General features: G+C 36.7%; 1 pseudogene; it reads left to right on the forward strand.

The window, feature by feature from the left end:
* Window positions 1–10,119: 10,119 nt before the first annotated feature.
* LOC129051702 (peptidyl-prolyl cis-trans isomerase A-like) lies at window positions 10,120–10,621 on the forward strand (annotated as a pseudogene).
* The last annotated feature ends 276 nt before the right edge of the window (window positions 10,622–10,897 follow it).

Genomic DNA, 10,897 nt, shown 5'->3' on the forward strand with positions numbered 1-10,897 from the left:
CACTGCAAGCTCCGCCTCCCGGGTTCACGCCATTCTCCCACCTCAGCCTCCCCAGTAGCTGGGACTACAGGTGCCCACCACCACGCCCCACTAATTTTGTTTTTATATTTTTAGTAGAGACAGGGTTTCACCATGTTACCCAGGATGGTCTCAATCTCCTGACCTTGTGATCCACCCTCCTCAGCCTCCCAAAGTGCTGGGATTATAGGTATGAGCCACCCGCTTCGTGCCTGGCCCTGATGCAGTTTTTTTGTTTTTTTTTTTTCCATTTTGGGGGTAGCTTATTATTCCATACTTGGAAATACACCTTTAAGTCATGTAGTAAGTTAAAAGGAAGGCTTCCACCTTTAGTAATGTCTACAGCAGAAGAGAAGTCTGTGTCAGGTCCAGGCTGCAACACCAGTAATGCTACTACTTGGGTGATACTGGGAGGTGAAGCCAGCTGAGCTTCTGCGTAGAGTGGGGACTTGGAGAACTTTTCTGTCTAGCTAGAGGATTGTAAATGCACCAGTCAGCACTCTGTAAAAATGCACCAATCAGTGCTCTGTGTCTAGCTAAAGGATTGTAAATGCACCAATCGCACTCTGTGTCTAGCTAAAGGATTGTAAAGGCACCAATCAGCACTCTGTAAAATGGACTAATCAGCACTCTGTATAATGGACCAATCAGCAGGACATGGGTGGGGCCAAATAAGGGAATAAAAGCCAGCCATGAGCCAGCTGTGGCAACCTGCTAGGGTCCCCTTCCACACTGTGGATGTTTTGTTCTTTTGCTCTTCACAATAAATCTTGCTGCTGCTCACTCTGGGTCTGCACTACCTTTAAGAGCTGTAACACTCACTGCGAGGGTCTTTGGCTTCAGTCATCAAGACCACGAACCCACTGGGAGGAACAAACAACTCTGGCTGTGCCATCTTTAAGAGCTGTAACACTCACTGCAAAGGTCTGCAGCTTCATTCCTGAAGTCTGAGAGACCATAAGCCCACTGGAAGGAAGAAACTCTGGACACATCTGAACATCTGAAGGAACAAACTCTGGACACACCATCTTTAAGAGCTGTAATACCACGAGGGTCTGCAGCTTCACTCTTGAAGTCAGCGAGACCAAGAACCCACCAGAAGAAACCAATTCCGGACACAATATGATCCAGCATTAGAGGTGTCTTTGGTGGGAAAAAGACATTGTATGGAGTTCATAGAAAATGCCACATAGGAGAATAATGATGAAGACACCTATAGTTGTACAGCAATCCATGTCATTTGCATCAGAGAGTTACACTTACTAAACAGTTCAAATAGGAGTCCTAGTTGACCATCTTAGATGTGAATAAGGAGTGCCTGACTTTGGGATTAGTGAACATAGACCCAGAGCTCCCCATCATGACCTGTGCTCTATCAGAACCACCAAGTCATGAGGCCAGGCAGCCTCAGCAGCAATATATTGTTTGATGGAAGTGATACCACTGAGATCTGGCATGAGCAGGGCCAGAGTCAACATTAATTTATATTTGGTTAAAATGGGTAATTTTCTTAATGGCAGAACTGAGAAAATGCTAGTGGATACATATGATTTTTAAAATTGTAAATCCAAGGAGTTCAAGGAAAGAAATAAAATGATCTGCCCAAATACTCCGTAATTACTGAGACATTTTTTCTTCTAGCTGCTGGTTTTGTTGGCATAACATTATTTTAAATATTCTTTGAGTAGCTTTTACAGTTTGGAAATTATCTTTCTTCTGAAATCTTGAAAGAACATACAAGCAAACCAGTGTGGGACAAGAATCTTTTTTTAAATAAAAAGTTTGCTATATATTCTAAACAGAATGAATCACCTGAAAATTATCCCTATCATAGAAAATAATTTAATATGTGAAAAAAGAAAACAATAAATCTAATGGGATAGAAATTGGGAAAGTTTGCTTGCTGGTTAGAATAAAATCTAGCTTCACTTGAAAAAATGTACACAATATATTTTCTCTTTTTCTTTTTTCAAGAGACGGCATCTTGCTACATTGCCCAGGCTGAACTTAAACTCCTGGGTTCAAGCAATCCTCTCACCTCAGCCTCCTCAGTAGCTGGGAGTGTAGGCAAGTGCCACTATCTCTGGATTACTTTTTTGATTTATCTTTTATATCACTTGTGTATTCATTTATTTCTAGTATATTTGTTTGGGTTGTGATTTTATTCTTCCTTAATCAGATTTGATAAAGTTTGGTCTGTCTTGTTTTTGTTTGTTTTTTCTTTCCAGAGACAAAGTCTCGCTCTTTCACTCAGGCTGGAGTACACTGGCTTGAACATAGCTCACTGCAGCCTCCTGGGCACCTGGGCTCAAGTGAACCTTCCACCTTTGCCTCTCAAAGTGCTGGGATCGAAGGTGTGTGGCAACACACCTGGCAGGCCTGTTTGGTCTGTTTTACTGTCTCCTACTTCACCTCTCTTCACCTCATACACTCCAGTTATTCAGTTCTTGATTTATTAATTATTATAATTTTTTCTGCTTTCTAAATTATTAATCAACCTTTTATTTTTTCTTTAGCTAAAGTATATGATTGCTTATTCTGTATTGGGCACTGTGCTTAAGATTTTACCTTTGTCACAATAATTCATTTTTTTCATCTATTGATTTCATTGAGTTTGTTTTGCTTTTTCTTTTTTAAATTCTAGAGTTGAATACTTAATTTATTAAAAATGGCCTTTCTAATAAAATGCTATTGTTTAGTAAAATTACATGATGAAAACATTAAGAATGAATTACTGGTTGAACACAATTGTACAGATTTTAAATGGAAAATAATGTTTTGAGCAATATTTAAAATGTATTACATCTGGAGGCACTTAGGAGTTAGCAAGAAGTAGACCTGCTCATTTAATATAAAACAATTTTCAACTGAAGAATTCCTTTTAAAAAATTTCATATGTAGTTTTATACTCAATCAATAAAAGTTTTGAGAATAGGTCTCTTTTTCTTTTTTGTGGTGGGGTGGGGCAGAGTCTCTCTTTGTTGCCCAGGCTAGAGTGCAATGGCATGATCTGGGCTCACTGCAACCTCCGCCTCATGGGTTCAAGCAATTCTCCTGCCTCAGCCTCCCAAGTAGCTGGGATTACAGGCGCCTGACACCACACCAGGCTAATTTTTGTATTTTTAGTGGAGACAGGGTTTTGCCATATTGGCCAGGCTGGTCTCGAACTCCTGACCTCAGGTGATCCACCTGCCCGGGCCTCCCGAAGTGCTGGCATTACAGGCATGAGCCGCCACCCCTGGCCTGAGAATATGTCTCTTTAATTGGAGCTCAGGTGAAGCCTTCAGAGCTCTGACTACTCAGCTCTGTTTTTAACTTCACCATTTCTGTCTCAAAGACAACTTTGTGGGATGTTAGTGCTTCTTGGAACAGTATGATCCTTAACTCCTTTCTTTATTTTACAGAGGTAGAAATGGAAAACCAAAGGTTTTTTTCTTGTTAAATGTTAATTACTACAAGCTGTTCTTAATCTGATTTTGGTTTTCCCTATTCTCTACTTCTGGTGTGGTTTCTTTTATATCAAAATGTTTGAGGAGGCCGGGCGCGGTGACTCACGCCTGTAATCCCAGCACTTAGGGAGGCCAAGGAGGGTGGACTTCGAGGTCAGGAGATGGAGACCATCTTGGCTAACACGGTGAAACCCGTCTCTGCTAAAAATACAAAAAATTAGCTGGGCATGGTGGTGGGCGTCTGCAGTCCCAGCTACTTGGGAGGCTGAGGCAGGAGAATGGCATGAAACCAGGAGGCGGAGCTTGCAGTGAGCCGAGATCGCGCCACTGCACTCCAGCCTGGGTGACAGAGCAAGACTCTTGTCTCAAAAAAAAAAAAAAAGAAAAAAGAAAAAAAAAAAGTTTGAGGAATTTCTGGCTGACTTTTGTTGTCCAATTTGGGGACCTTAGAGAAGCTATTGTGTCAAATATTGCTTAAATTACAAACTTTACCATTTTGCTTATAATTCCTCAAAGAGGTAGTATCAATTTGCCATTTAGAATGCAGAATTTTTTTTTTAATGCTATCTCCTTTGAGTATACTTTGACCAAAACCAGTATCCTGCTTCTGTGGAAAATTAGATACTCCCCGACACACTTGTGTACAGGAAAATCATATATCATCATCATCATCAGTTATCATCATCATCATTGTTGTCACTGTGGTAGTAACTTAAGCTGACGTGCCATGTGACTCAGAATCTGTATAGAGTCACAGTCAAAGAAGCACTGTCCATCAAGTGAAAGTGGTTAAAAGGAAATGCCAATATTTATTTGCATTTCTTGAAGAGCCTTAAAGGGTTTTCAATCGTTAACCCACAGTAACATAGATCTCCACACATCTCAAAAGCCTTTTCTTCTCCTAAAATATGCAATACGTCATTGCTCCGATGTCTCTCAGACAACTGCTTCTCACTCTCCCTGAGGTTTTTGCAGGGTTTGTCTCTTTATTTCTCTTTTATTTCTCTCTGGCATTGTTACTCTCCACCCCATGGCCCCCACCACTATTCTGAATCTATATCACAAAAGCCTGAGAATGGAGTAAGCAATACTAGAATTCTTTAAAGGGTAAATTAAAGAAATGCAATGAAAAGAAAGCAAAGTGAAAGAAAGAAAAGAAAAAGCAAAAATCCCTTTTCCTTTAAAGGATTGGGAAGGAGAAACATGGGAAAACTCACTCAAGAATGCATTTGCCCTTGTCACTTAAGTAGTTCAACACACATTCGCTCATTCAATCTTAATGGCAAGTTTATGAAGTAAATAACATCATAATTTCTCTTTTGTTGTCAGGGTAACTAGGACTTGGAGAGATAAAATAATGTACTCAGGTCACCTAGCTAGTTAGTGAAAAAATAGAAGCTCTGTTTTTGGTCAATTTACTATGCAATTGTCTGAAGTTTCCAGATTTCATAAAATTTCATGTTATTTTCCAATTAATTTTTTTATTATGATTCATTTTCCCTCTCCAAATCCAAGCCCTTAGAAGCAGACCTTTGTTTAAAATGAATTTTTATCAGAGTACTGATATTTATACATTAACCATTCCGATGAGTCCTTAATTTTGGAACCTGTCTTCTATTAAAAAAATTGCTTTAGCTATTCCAAAAATTTAAAATACATTTTTACAGATTGGTACAACTGATTTTTCATGTAGCCATTAGAATATTTAAACTGATTGTGGTAAATTAAGTGATGTGGGTTTCTTTTAGCAGATAAAATTAATATGGAGAGATTCTAAAGGGTCCGTACGCCAGCATGAGGGTATGTGCACATGCCTCGGTAATCCTTATATTAATATTGGAGTGTTGAGAAATAAAGGCAAGGCTTGGGGAGGATACAAAAAGATACTATCTTGCCATAGTATGAGATAAGAAAATTTATAATTTTCTAAAAGCAGGAAATTACAGCCATAACCTCTGACATGGGGGAGGAAGGAATGTAATCATTGTGGACATGTCAGCAACATCAAAAGGTTCTTTGGGGTAGGCACTACTATATTAATTGTGTAATAGGCATTATGCATTGCTGTAGTTCAATATGTGGTGTATTCCTTGACTTGTGAATTAGAGAAATTCTGTGCAGGTATGCATGAAAGTGTACAAGGTATGACAAGAAATTGATGTTTGCTTCTATCTGTGTCTCTCAGATATGCATGATGAAATCTGCTTTGAGGAATGTGAGCGTAGCAAACACTCACTATCCCAATCAATTATTTATCCAAGTTCATAACGAAAGTGAGATTAAACACTTCCATCAATGTGGGCAGACAAACTGGAAAATAATTTTTGAAAGGGGAAGTTCTATGATGTCTTTACATCTAGGAAGGCACAGTGTCTTCAGCAGAGCTTTTGCTAGTTGCTGTTTCTGCAATCAAGAGTCTCTGTGTTCTGAGTGCAATGAGGATGCTCTATGCTCTGCACAGTCACTACTGGGTGATCATACCTTTCTATGTTTACAGGTCAAAAGAATAAAGACCATGTGTACTTCTGAAGCTGGGTGCATGGTATTCTCAGCAACCCCTTACCTAGTTCTTTACAGCTGACTTTTTAATCTGTGAAGGAAATGGGAAAATCAACTAATATCTGTGTACATATATGTGTATATATATATATAACATTTTCTTTATTCCATTCACCATGGCACCTATGTTGATTCCATGACTTGGAGCAGATGTCTGTCTTTTAAATTTGTTTATTTATAATTTTTGTGGTACTTAGCAGGTATATACATTTATGTTATATATATATATATAAAAAACATTTTCTTTATCCCATTCACCATGGCACCTATGTTGATTCCATGACTTGGAGCAGATGTCTCTCTTTTAAATTTGTTTATTTATAATTTTTGTGGTACTTAGCAGGTATATACGTTTATGATATATATATATATATACACACATATATATAACATTTTCTTTATCCCATTCACCATGGCACCTATGTTGATTCCATGACTTGGAGCAGATGTCTCTCTTTTAAATTTGTTTATTTATAATTTTTGTGGTACTTAGCAGGTATATACATTTATGTTATATATATATATATATATATATATATATATATATAAAATTTTCTTTATCCCATTCACCATGGCACCTATGTTGATTCCATGACTTGGAGCAGATGTCTCTCTTTTAAATTTGTTTATTTATAATTTTTGTGGTATTTAGCAGGTATATACATTTATGTTATATATATATATAGATATATAGATATATATATATAACATTTTCTTTATCCCATTCACCATGGCACCTATGTTGATTCCATGACTTGGAGCAGATATCTCTCTTTTAAATGTGTTTATTTATAATTTTTCTGGTACTTAGCAGGTATATACATTTATGTTATATATATATATATAACATGTTCTTTATCCCATTCACCATGGCACCTATGTTGATTCCATGACTTGGAGCAGATGTCTCTCTTTTAAATTTGTTTATTTACAATTTTTGTGGTGCTTAGCAGGTATATACATTTATGGGGTACATGAGATATTTTGGCACAGGCATGAAATGTGTAATAGTCACATCATGGAAAATTGGGTATCCATCCTTCCAAGCATTTAGTCTTTGTGTTACAAACAATCCAGTTAGACTCCTTTAGTTATTTTAAAATGTAAAATCAAAGTATTATTGATTATAGTTATGTTGTTTTGCTATCAAATACTAGGTCTTATTCATTGTTTCTAAGTACTTTTTTTGGTATCCATTAACCATGCTCAACTACCCCATCACCACCTCCAACTACCTTTCCTAGCCTCTGGTAACCCCATCCTTTTATTCTCTATCTCTATGAGTTCAATTGTTTTGATTTTTAAATCCCACAAGTAAGTGAGAACATGTGATGTTCACTTTCTCTGCTTGGCTTATTTCACCTAACATAATGATCTTCAGTTCCATCCATGTTGCTGCAAATGACAGGATCTAATTCTTTTTTATGGCTAACTAGTACACCACTGTGTATATGTACAAAAAGATATTTTATTCATTCATTCATCTGTTGATGGGTACTTAGATTGCTTCAAAATCTTGGCTATTGTGACAGTGTGGCAACAAAGATGGAAATGCAGGTATCTCTTCAATATACTGATTTCCTTTCTTTTGGGAAGCAGTGGGATTGCTGGATTCTTTGGTAGCTCGGTCTTTAGTTTTTTGAGGAACTTCCAAACTGTCCTCCATAGTGGCTGTACTAATTTACATTCCCACCAACAGTGTACAAGGGTTCACTTTTCTCCACATCCTTGCCCCCATTCATCTTTTGGATATAAGCTATTTTAACTGGGGTGAGTTGATATCTTCTTGTAGTTTTGATTTGCATTTCTCTGATGATCAATGATGGTGAGCACCTTTCCATATGCCTGTTTGTCATTTGTATGTCTTCTTTTGAGAAATGTCTATTCAAATCTTTTGCCCATTTTTCAATTGGATTATTAGTTTCTTTTTTCCTATAGAGTTGGTGGAGATCCTTGTATATTCTGGTTATTAATCCCGTGTCAGATGGGTAGTTTGGAAATAATTTCTCCCATTCTGTGGGTTGTCTCTTCACTTTGTCTATGTATCTGTTTTATGCCAGTACAATGCTGTTTTGATTACTGCAGTTCTGTAGCAAAATTTGAAGTCAGGTAATATGATTCCTCCAATTTTTTTTTTCTTGAGATGATTTGGCTATTCTGGGTCTTTTGTGATTCCATGTAAATTTCAGGATTGTTTTTCTATTTCTGTGAAGAATGTCATTTGTATACAGTATAGATTCTTCCAATCCATGAACATGAAATATCTTTCCAATTTTGTGTCTTGTTCAATTTCTTTCATCAGTGATTTATTGCTTTCATTGTAGAGATCTTTCACTTCTTTGGTTAAGTTAATTCCTAGGTACTTAATTTTATGTGTGCTATTTTAATTGGGATCATTTTTTAATTTCTTTTTTTAGATTGTTCACTGTTGGCATATAGAAATGCTACTGAATTTTGTATGTTGAATTTGTATCCTGCAACTTTACTGAATTTGTTCATTCTAGTAGATTTTTGATGGAGTCTAGATTTTTCTAAATATCAGATCGCATCACCTGCAAACAATAATAATTTGAGCTTTTCGTTTCCAATTTGAATGCACTTTATTTCCTTCTCTTGTCTGATTGCTGTAAGTAGGACTTCCAGTACTATGTTCTATAACAGTGGTGAAAGTGGTTATCTTTGTCATGTTTCAGATCTTAGAGGAAAGGCTTTCAGTTATTCCCCATTCAGTATGATACTAGCTGTGGGTCTGTAACATATAGCTTTTATTATGTTGAGGTATGTTCTTTCTATCCCCAGTTTTTTTAGAGTTTTTTATTATGAAGGAATGTTGAACTTCATCAAATACTTTTTGGCATCAGTTGAAATGATCATGAGGTTTTGGTTCTTCATTCTTTTGATATGATGTGTTATATTGTTTGGTTTGCATATGTTGAACCATCCTTGCGTTCCAGGGATAAATCTCACTTGGTCGTGATGAATGATCTTTTTTTAAAAAAAGTATTTTTAATGTGTTGTTGAATTTGGTTTGCTAGTATTTTGTGAGGATTTTTGCATCAATGTTCATTAGAGATGTTGGTCCATATTTTTCTTTTCTTGATATGTCTTTGGTTTTGGTGTTAAGGTTATAGTGGCATTGTAGAATGAGTTTGGAAGTAGTCCCTCCTCCTCTATTTTTTTGGAGCAATTTGAGTAGGATTGGTATTAGTTCTTTAAACTTTTAGTAGAATTAGGCAGTGAAGACATTGGGGTCTGGGGCTTTTTTTTTTTTAACTGGGAGAATTTTTGTTAAGGCTTTGATCTCATTACTTGTCTTTGGTCTGTTCAGGTTTTGGATTTCTTCATGGTTCAATTTAGGTAAGTTGCATGTGTCTAGGAATTTACTCATTTTTTTCTAGATTTTCTAATTTATTGGCATATAATTTTTCATAGTAGCCACTAATGATCCTTTGAATTGCTGTGTTATCAGTTGTAATGTCTCTATTTTTATCTTTCATTTTATTTATTTGGGTCTTCTCTCTTTTTTTGTTAATTAGTCTGGCTAAAGATTTGTCAATTTTGTTTATCTTTTCAAAAATTTACCTTTCTGTTTCATTGATCTTTTGTCTTGTTTTCTTCATTTCAAAGTCATTTATTTCTGTTTTGATCATTACTATTTCTTTTCTTCTCCTAGTTTTAAGTTTGATTTGCTCTTGCTTTTCCAGTTCTTTAAGATGCATCCTTAGGTTATTTATTTGGGGTTTTGATTTTCTTTTTTGATGTAGACACATACAGCTATAAATTTCCCTCCTAGTAGTGTTCTTGCTATATCTCATAGGTTTTGATATGTTGTGTTTCCATTATTATTATTATTGTTTGTTTCAAGAAAATGTTCAATTTCCTTCTTGATTTCTTCATTGGCTCACTGATCAATTTAGGAGCATAGTTTTTAATTTTCATTTGTTTCTATAGTTTCCAAAATTCTTGATTGATTTGTAGTTTTATTCCATTGTGATCAGGGAAATGCTTGATATTTCAATTTTTCAAATGTTTTAAGACTTTTTCTTTTTTACTTTGCAGATGCTGCTGCCTCTGGGAGCCCTGTGCCTCAGCCATGGTCAACCCCACCATGTTCTTTGACATCACCATCAAAAGTAAGCCCTTGGGCCGTGTCTCCTTTGAGTTGTTTGCAGACAAGTTTCCAAAGACAGCAGAAAACTTTGATTCTGTGAGCAGCGGAGGGAAAGGATTTGGTATTAACGGTTCTTGCCTTCACAGAATTATTCCAGGGTTTATGTGTCAGGGTTTATGTGTCACTTATTTCTACACACCGTAATGGCCCTGGTGGCAAGTTTATCTACGGAGAGAAATTTGATGATGAAAACTTCATCCTAATGCACACAGGTCCTGGCATCTTGTCCATGGCAAATGCTGAACCCAACACAAATTGTTCCCAGTTTTTCATTTGCCCTGCCAAGACTGAGTGGTTGGATGGCAAGCATGTGGCCTTTGGCAAGGTGAAAGAAGGCATGAATATTGTAGAGGCCATGGAGCACTTTGGGTCCAGGAATGGCTAGACCAGCAAGATTACCATTGCTGACTATGGACAATTCTAATAAGTTTGACTTGTGTTTTATCTTAACCACCAGACCATTCCTTCCGTAGCTTAGGAGAGCACTCCTCCAACCCATTTGCTCACAGTGTCCTATAACCTTTGTGCTCTCACTGCAGCTCCCTTTGGGTTCCATGTTCCCTTCCATGCCTAGCTGGATTGCAGAGTTAAGTTTATGATTATGAAGTAAAAACTAAATAACAACAAAAAACACTTTTTTTACCCAACATATAGTCTATCCTTAAGAATGATCCATGTGCTGAGGAAAAGAATGTGTATT

Source organism: Pongo abelii, chromosome 17, assembly GCF_028885655.2.
Source record: "Pongo abelii isolate AG06213 chromosome 17, NHGRI_mPonAbe1-v2.0_pri, whole genome shotgun sequence".
Classification (NCBI taxonomy): domain Eukaryota; kingdom Metazoa; phylum Chordata; class Mammalia; order Primates; family Hominidae; genus Pongo; species Pongo abelii.